This window comes from Equus asinus, chromosome 27, assembly GCF_041296235.1.
Source record: "Equus asinus isolate D_3611 breed Donkey chromosome 27, EquAss-T2T_v2, whole genome shotgun sequence".
Classification (NCBI taxonomy): domain Eukaryota; kingdom Metazoa; phylum Chordata; class Mammalia; order Perissodactyla; family Equidae; genus Equus; species Equus asinus.
In genome coordinates this window covers 20,372,289-20,381,962 of record NC_091816.1, presented here as the reverse complement: position 1 = coordinate 20,381,962, position 9,674 = coordinate 20,372,289, and the positions used below count along the sequence as shown (strand labels likewise).

Here is a 9,674-nt window from a genome sequence, read left to right as displayed (position 1 = left end):
CTCTGCCCAGAAGTCCTTCCCACCAGCCCGCCTAATGAGCCACGACCCAACTTTCAAAATTCAGGGCAAATATCTCCTCTTGTCTGACAACTTCTTGTGTTGCAGACAGAATTCTGTGCTACTCTGGGTGCCTCCTCCTTACAAACACGTCACTCATAACACTTTTAGTTTATACCTAGTTGTTCATCTGTCCCTTGCTCCACCTCCCGTGAAAATAAGAGCCCCTGGAGCTGGGTCCTCTGTATTTTTCTATACCCAGAGCCCAGCACAGTGCCTGGTAAATAGCTGGTGCTAACTAATGAAATTTTGTGAAATGAATGAATAAAATAAATCGGTTCTAAGCAAACAACATAATCACCATCTAAACAAATCCTCTAACTTTATCCCATTACCTTTAAATTCCCCCTGCCTTTTTCTCCCTTCCCCATCCCTCGCAAATGAAAAGACCCACAATCTGTAAATTTTCCTATCAACGGTTGGTTTTTTAACGAGTTAAGATAATGAATTAACCTGTTTCAGAGATGAAGGAGCTGAGGCACAGAGAGGCTAAGAACTTACCCAAGTGGGAACAGTGACCTAAAGTCTGTTCCCTTAACCCTACACTAATACTAATCCAGGTGATGGAAGCTCCAGGGAAGGGAAACATCGGACCATAAAGGCAAGTGGGAGGGCAATCTGGGGAAGACACAGAGACAGGGCCTAGCGCCCAGGGCAGGCACTCACGAGATCCCTGCAAGATGGTGAGTGGGCAGAACAGCTCCATTGCAGCAGGAATGAGACAGGCAGGGACAATACCCCTTTATGATATTTACCTGTAACTGAACTGACTGATATATCAGCATGCTCCAGGCAGTGATCTGTCAGGTAGGTGTAGCAGATACTATGCATGACTGTATGGTACTTGCCTTTTTCTTTTTTTTCTGACTGGGTTGTTGATTCATGGTCAGGTATTTCTGGCTGTGCCCTGGCTCTGGTTTACCACAGTTACACGCGTCAAACATCCCCCAGGGTGCAATGGCACAGGTGATTGAGCATCCTCCGGCTGTTGTTTTATTCTTGCTGACACACTTGCTTCTGACAACTTTTCCAATTAGACAAAGTCATCCTTAAGGCTTAATTCCCAGCTCCAAAGTGAAGAAGGGATGAAACGCAAACTTGGTCTAAATCAGAAGAAAATTCCTGCTAAGATATCTGTGTTGGTTTAAAAAGCTAAAGGTTTTCAACTAAACCAGCTCAATGGAAAACAAAAGGGAAAGTTATGTCCAGATTTGTTTGTCCAGAGGTTTGTATCATTTCCTAAAGGTAAATATTAGTCAAAAAGTAGTTTATATAAAATCTGAACAAAAAATGGCATTCTGTTTAAAAAGGCAGTTCCTGTAAAATAGTGTGTCTATTTACATAGAAAATACTACATAATATAAGCTATATATATCACGCTTTATAAGATATATAATCTGCATATCAATATTTTGTAAGGAGAGTTATACTGGCATGACATAATTTTGTTATAATTTTGAAAATCAGAACAATATGCTTGAACAATTTAACAATATATTTAAAATGTTGAACTGAACAGCATTGATGCATTAATGCCTTTTTTATCTTTCCAAAACAAACATTTAACATTCAGTATTTATAGATATCCCCAAGTAAATAACTTTATTTCTCACTTGCCAGCAAAACTTCTTGGAAAAATAAACTTAAAAAAAAAAACTTCTGTTTAAAGATGCCCCAAAAACTCAAGATGACTTATCTATTGTACAAAAATGTCTCATCATTTATAAAGGTAAATTAGTATGTGAATGTTATATTCCATTTTATCTTAATGACTATTGAAACTTTAAAACTTCCCTTACCATATTTCTTAACCTAAAAAGCAATTAATAAGCAATGGTTAATAATGTTGCTCTAGCTTGTGTATACTCATGGGGCTATTTGAATTCTTCTTAACTGAGTTGTGTAAGCAAAGTAAAAAGTTGCTCTGAGAAATAATTAGGCTTTTGAAACTGAGATGTTGTTCTATTAGGTCAGAGAGATCCACAGCTAAATTTATCATTTTCATATGTCTCTTTTTGTCTGCTAAATATAATTGCCTTGTTATTTGCCTTTTTTAACCATAAAATAAAATTCAGCAAGCAAGTAAAAATTCAATGCAGCTCCACACACAAAAGCTGTTTTTGCAGTGATTCAAAATCAAAGCAATTTGTCCAATCCTCATCTCATTGAAAACAGTTTCGGTTGGAGCAGAAAGGTGGCAATGGGTAATACGAAACAAGTGCACGACTACGAACTTGAAGGCACCGGTGTTCGGAGCATCATTACCCAGATATCAGAAGTACAAGATTACATGCTCTTATTTTATAATGTCAGGATAATTAAGATAGTTCTCAAAATTCTGCGCAGTGAATTTTAAATCCACTTGACCCCATGGATCTGTAAAAGAATGCAAAGGTGTCCTCACCACTCTCCAGCCTCTATCTCAGTGGCACTTTCCTTGCTGTCTCTAAAAATGCACACTGTGACCCCCTGTCTCTACCACTGAGCAGAGACAGACAAGACTGTGCACTAGCACCTGGGCTTCTGAGAAACAAAAAGAAAATACGAGCCAACTGTGTGTCCACCAGTGTGCTAGACGCTTTCATAGACATTTATCCTCATTTCAACCCCTTTTGTTGCAAATGAGAATGTGGAGACCTAAAGAGACTGAACAAACTTGCCCAAGCCAATGGCAAAGCGGGGAGTTGTACCATCACCTGTGGGTCTAGAAGACTGTGTCTAAAAGACCTCACTAGCACAGGGCAGACTTAAAGATGTGGACACACAATGGACACAAATGAAAGCATCAATTGCGGTCACATCCTCCTTAACTATGTGTTTGAATAAATAATTCAAATGAAAAGAAGCAATATTATATTAATGACTTTCACAATACATTCATGGTCTTGGAAGAAGCTGTCTTTTCTTCCTTATATGTTCATAACGTCAGATGCTTTCAGGGATTTATTCAAAATGCACAACATGCCACTATTAAAATCACGTGCAGAAATTGTAATGCTAACCCTCTCACATCAACCCCCACCCATAAGGACTGGCCATCCTACAAAATGCATTGACACCAACTCTAAACAAAACAGTCACTAGAGCTAACAAAACTTGTAAGAGCAAAGTGTCAATCATTCCTGTCACTCATCCCCTGTCAGGTTTTCAAAGTGACACAGCATAGGCAGGTAAAAGCATTTCCCTGGATCGCATTTTGTATTTCAGATTCAAAAGTTTCTTAGGAGAAATCCAAGGTGAACCTAGTTCATAATATCAAGCACTAGATCACAAAGCCCTTGCCGTGGAATCAAGTCAGAGGGAGCTGGCAGTGAGGTTGGAGGGTTTGCCGAGAGTTTTTGTGTGTATATTTCTCAAGAAATGAGAGAGAAAAAGAGAGTAATCTGGAGTTCAGGAGCAGCTATCATGATACATCAGTTCTTCCCGAATCCCAAGCACCTCAGCGATGAGAGCTGTGCTGTCCAGTACAGTGGCCACTAGCCACCTGAGGATGCTGACCACATTGTGTGATTTGACCACACCGCAATGGGCTAGTTCAAATTGGGATGTGCTAGAAGTGCAAAATATACCCTGGGTTTCAGACTTAGAACAAAAAAAGATTGCAAAATATATCATTATATTTTTTAATTGAGTATATGTTGAGATAATAATCTTTTGCATATATTGAGCTAAATTAAATATATTATTAAAATTAGTTCCACCCATTTCTGTTTTAACTGTTTTAGTGTGGCTACTAAAAAATTTAAAGTAAAAAAATCCTAATTACCCATATAGCCAAAGGAATTAAAAGCAGGATTTCAAAGGGATATTTGCACACCTGTGTTCATAGCAGCGTTATTCACAGTAGCCAAAAGGTGGAAATGCCGCACATGTTCATCAACAGGTGAATGGATAAACAAGCACATCTATAGAATGGAAACTTATTTGTCCATAAAAAAGAATGAAGTGCTGATGCATGTTACAACGTGGTTAAACCTCAAGAACACTAGGCTGGTTGAAAGAAGTCAGTCCTAAAGACCACATTGTATATGATACCGTTCATATAAAAGTCCAGAATAGAGAAATCTATAGAGACAGAAGGTAGATTCATGGATGCTTAGCTCTGGGAGCAAGAGGATGTGTGAATGAGGTGGTGATAGCTGAAGAGTACAAGGTTTCTTCTTGAGGTGATTAAAATGTTCTAAAACAGACTACCATGGTGGATGCACATATCTGTGAATATACTAAACACCATTGAGTCGTACACTTCAAATGGGTGAATTGTACAGTATGTGAATTAGATCTCAATAAAGCTGTTCTTTAAAAAGCAAAAGGAAAGGAAAAACATTTAAAAAATAAAATCTAGATGGAGGGAGGGGACAAGAGAATTCCAGGCACAGGGAGTGGTACCTGCAAACAGACAAAGCTGCCAAAGGGCAGATTTGTTCTCTCCCCTTGATGGACATTCCACATCCTTGCAGATCCAGTCCAGGGTTTTCAATGGCCCCACGGCACAGGAGCAGAATCCTTACCAGGGGAAGCTCTCTAGGTCTGCCACGCCCGCAGAACTGCTGACTGCTCCCCTAAGTGTAATGCAACTTCACTCAAGCTTGTACCCCCTCCTATACAGAAATTGTTATGAAAAAAGACTGCACAGCAGGGAGAGAGAGAAAAAAACTGCTCATAGAATGCATTAACCATTAACTTGTTAGCAAAGCTATGTAATGAACATTGTTGCTAAGAACCACAGAAGTTGCTAGACAAAGATAATGTAACTTCTCAAAGTGCAGAACAAATGGGAATCGTGGAAGAATTTTTTCTTACTGAATTGCGTAAAATAGGTTGTATTTGAAACAAAGGAAAGTGTTTCTCCTCAACAGCATTTCTAAAAGCCAGAAATAAGACCAATGCCAATCCATAAAAGAACTAAGACACTTTGCATTATTCCCTTTTACAGTCCCAAGTCCTCAGATTCCTCATACAACTGGATAAAAAGAGATTGCTAAGCAGCTACAGTGAAGCGGAACTTTTAACCTGTGGTTCATTTAGCTGGCAGAATGATGGAAAGGCCGACCTGCTTGGCCTGCAGGTGAATGAGGGGAATCCAAACCGCTGCCACGGAGAGGAAACCGTGCATGGCCTGTTCACTCCGCATGCCTGCCACGGGATGAAGTCAGCAGAATTCACCCCCAGATTAGAGAAATGCTAAAATGCTATTCTCCCAAATAGGAGTAGAAGGCTACATGGTACAAATGACACCTGCCACGTGACTCAAAAAGATGAAGAGAATTATATTGTACTTTTCAGTCTTTTTTTTTTTTTCATTCAAATATCTGTGGATTCATTACTAAACTTTGTTGACTAATCCCTCAGGTAGTAAAGAATTCACGAAAAATTTGAACTTTATCATACGGCCCTTTCCACATTTTCAAAATGTTTCTTAGTCCTGGCCAGGAATACTTTCAGTTCCTAAAGGGTGATGTATGTGATCCTAAAAAGTGGCATAATAAGACTAGTATGCAAATAGCATAAGTTCAGAACCAAAACTTGGGATCCACGGTGTAGCGACTAGGGCTCAAACAGGGGAGAACTTACTTCTCTTCCACGTCACCTTCTCCTGGTGGGCAGGTGCTTCAGAGGGGGTCGGTGGCTCTGCTCCATGAAGTCATCGAGGCACGCTGACGCCTTCTGGCTCATTGCTCTGACATCCCTCAGGGAATTCTAATCATCCACACAGTCAAAACCGTCTCTCCACAACACCCATGTTCCATCCTGTGGGGAGAGGAAAAGAGAGAAAGTGGGCACAAAATGTCTCCTTTTAAGGGCATTTCTTTGCTGAGGGCTTAGATGCATGGCCTCGTCTTTTTGTAAAGGAGGCTGGGATGTGTAACCCTCGCTGGGCAACCATATGCCTAATCAAAACTCAGGAACGTGGGACTTCTGATGTTAAGGAAGTTGAGAAAATGAATACTGGAGGAGTTAGTGTGGCCACACCTGGTTTAACAAGGCATTTTTGTGTCTCTTCTTGATACTGAAGACTATATACTTTAAAATAGTTGGATCTTCAAAACTATTTGATGGAGGTTTTTTTTTTTTAATCATTCCCATACTTTTCTGTACATTTTATAATTTCCTACACCCCCCCCCCATCCTTCCAAACTCTCCACTGTGTCCTTGGAAATATTCTATCCATATCAGCTCCCTGCATTCTCCTTGTATCCTCTAGTTCCACTCTGAAAATTCCCTTCGCCTCTTGCCATTGGTGAAGACTGCTCTCCCGGCCTCCCTATCAACAGGAAACAGGTTTTTCCCTCCCACACACCAAATAAGTAATGGCCAGCAAGTGGGGTAGCTGCCTTCCTTGTTCCCACTGATATGGCCAAACTGTTTCTCCCTTTGCCATCAGAAGCCCCAGCCCCTTCGAAGCATGTGTCATCTGACTATACCACCTGGTAGTCCCTGTAATCGTCTTCAGGCCTCCCATGTTCTTTCTTCCATCCACCAAGGAATTTAGCACGTGGTTCTGTCTTTCTCTCAACTCTAGTCTTATTATCATTTTCAATGACATCAGCTTCCATATGGATAATCCACCCAGCCATGAACTTACAAACCTTTAGCCTCCTCGTTTGCAACTCTTTTTTTTTCTCCCACTCCATAAGGCCCACTCCCGTGATCATGCCTCAGACCCTGCCATGTAACAATTAATGCACTACCAGCAAGATATTAATTTAACACTTCTCTCTCTCCTACCAGCTCTTTTTATCTTCCCAGCACACTTACTCTAGGATACCTACTGCAACAATTTTCCAACATTGTAAACCATAAATTCACCAACTTTATAATGTTTTAATTATCCATCATCCCCTCCTGTCCTTACTTTGTGCTTTCCCACCTTAGAGTCCAGGGCCCATCATTACAATCAATTATTCAATTACATAAACTAGAACCATACATTTTTGTTCCATTATATTCACACTGCAAAGCCATATCCATGGTTAAACCCGACTGTTCTCCTACTTAGCACCATCAGTGAGTAGCTGAAGAAAATCACAAAGCTGCAATGACTGTTCACACTTTAAATTCTTGGCTGCAAATCTGAAACACATACTTACCACTGTCCAGCTGTTCTGCTACATTTCACTCGTAAACAATATTCCATTATCCAGACATCCAAGTATTTCACACCTTCTCTTTTCTCCTCTTCCTGCTCAGCTGTGGAATAGAAGCAATCCAACAGAAACTCCTTCAACTTCCCACCACCAACTACAATCGACCAGCAGCTTTGCCATTATGAATGGTCCTCCTCTTATGACAGCATCAAGGCGTCCCTATTCCTGTCTCAAGGCAATGCCTTTGCTTGTGCTCTGGACCACATCGTCTCTCAACAGCTCAAAGGCTTTGTGGAGGCAGTCACCCCTCTTCACCTGCATCATCATAATTTCCTCCACACTAGATAATTCTCATCAACATACTAACCGAATCCAAAACATCCCTCACTTAAAAATCCTCCCTTGACCCAGTGTCTCTCTCCAGCTCTTTCCCTCATTTCCACTCCCTCGCATCACATTCTCCCATTCCAGCCAATCATCCACCCTCATCACTTCCACGAGGCTCCTCTTATCAACTTCACCAATCATCTCCATGCTGCCAAATACAGTGACTCCTTTCCTTTCTGCTTCTCACTCTATTTCCCAGCAGGATTTGTCAGAGCCAATAATTCTTGTTTAAACGTTTCCTTCTATTGGCTTCCATGACATCAAGTTCTACTGATCGCCCCCCTACTCCTCTGGCTACTCTTCAGTCTTCTTGGACAACCTCTCCTACTCTACCAGATTTCTAAACCCAGGTTTTTGCCCTGGGCCTTCCTCCTTTATCTGTCCATCCTCTCTCCTGGTTAAGCTATTCAGGCCCACACTGTTAAATACTATCTCTAAGCCAATGACTCCCAAATTTATATTTTCTAGCCCTGAGATCCAGACCAGTATCTCTACTTAAAGGTCTCATAGTCCTCTGAAACCTAACACATCCAAAACAAGACTCCTGATTTTCAAGCTAAGTAGATGGTGCTATCCACCCAGGTGTACAGGTCAAAAGCCTAGAAGTCCATCCTTTTCTCCTTATTCCCCACAATCCTCCCATCAGCTGAACCCACCCTCTTCTCTCTAATGCAACCTCACTGCCCTAGTCCAACACATTACCTATTGCCTAAACTACTGTAAGGCCTCTCGACTGATTTTCCTGTTTTAATTTTGGCCCTCTTATAAACAGAGTGATCTTTTTAAGGTGTAAATCAGATCATGTCATTTCTTGCTTAAGCTCTCCAGCAGCTTCCCGTTCATCTTGGATAAAATTCAAACTCCTTACTGAGTCCTACAAGGCCCTATCTGATCTGGTTCTTGCTCCCCTTTCTCCATTGGCCATCTGCGACTATTTCACACATACTCCATCCCTTATCACCCAGGAAACTTTTGTTCTTGCCTTTTTTTTTTTATTTTATATTCCCTGAGGAAAATCAGCTCTGAGTCAACATCTATGCCAGTTCTCTTCCATTCTATAATAAGGGTCATGACTACAGCATGCCTGATGAGCAGTGCAGGTCTTCCTTAGATCCAAACCTGTGAACCCAGGCCACCAAAGCGGAGTGTGCCCAACCTAACCACTAGGCCACAGGGATGGCCCCTATTTGTGCCCTTTTCTCTGTCTGAAATGCTCTTCCTTCAGATTTTTGTATCTGTCTCCTCTATTTCTAATAATTTCATTCATTTTTATTTGTGGCCAACATTCATATCAACGAGTTTAAAGTACATATATCTTCACATCTATAGTGTATTTAGATCAGCTGTGGATTTATATAAATGCTAAATTTAGTTCCAACAATTTGGATCATCCACATTTAAAAAGTATTTTTTTAACATGAAAACTTGTTTAATATCAAAAACTCTAATGATAAAGTCATATTGGTTAAAAAATATTTTTTAACTACATTGGCAAGCACTGACTCTCTCTCGACATCCACGATATATGTTATATTGTGTGAATCAAGTACATTGTCAAAATAAAGCACTTAACACGTTAAAAATTAAAACCAAAAGTGATGCGGCGTGTTCAGAACTGAGAAAACTCTCTGACTCAAACAAGAGCAATGTGATGTGCTCTGTTTTAGGCTTTCTTTAGTATTATGTTTGGGTTGCTTTCTCTTAACATTTTGCATGTTTATTACAGGTTTCTGGTTTGTGATTACCATGAGGTTCATATATAATAACCTACGTAAATAGTAATCTACATTAAGTTGATGGTCTCTTATGTTTGACCTCTTGCTAAAAGCTCTACTCCTTTACTCCCTTCCTCCCACATTTTATGTTTTCCATATCACATCTAACCTCTTGTGTGTGTGTATCCATTACCCTTGTATCATGGAAATAGATAATTTTAGTACTTTTTCTTTTGACCTACATATTAGCTTCACAGGTGGTTGATCTGCTACCTTTACTGTATATTTGCCTTTACCAGAGATTTTATTGTTGTTGTTGTTTTTGATAACTTTCTTATTCCTATTTGTGGTGTTTTCTTCTCCATCTAAATAAGTCCCTTTAGCATTTCTTGTAAGGCTGGTTTCTTGGTGATAAACTCCTTTAGCT

At 40.2% G+C, this 9,674-nt stretch overlaps 1 long non-coding RNA gene across 1 annotated transcript; it reads right to left on the bottom strand.

Moving 5' to 3' along the window:
- Positions 1 to 773: 773 nt before the first annotated feature.
- LOC139042303 (uncharacterized) lies at positions 774 to 7,393 on the bottom strand. Its single transcript, XR_011498870.1, has 3 exons — positions 7,149 to 7,393; positions 5,632 to 5,808; positions 774 to 1,160 (listed from the first exon to the last, which is right to left on the bottom strand). It is a non-coding gene; the product is annotated as an uncharacterized lncRNA (long non-coding RNA).
- Between the last annotated feature and the right edge of the window lie 2,281 nt (positions 7,394 to 9,674).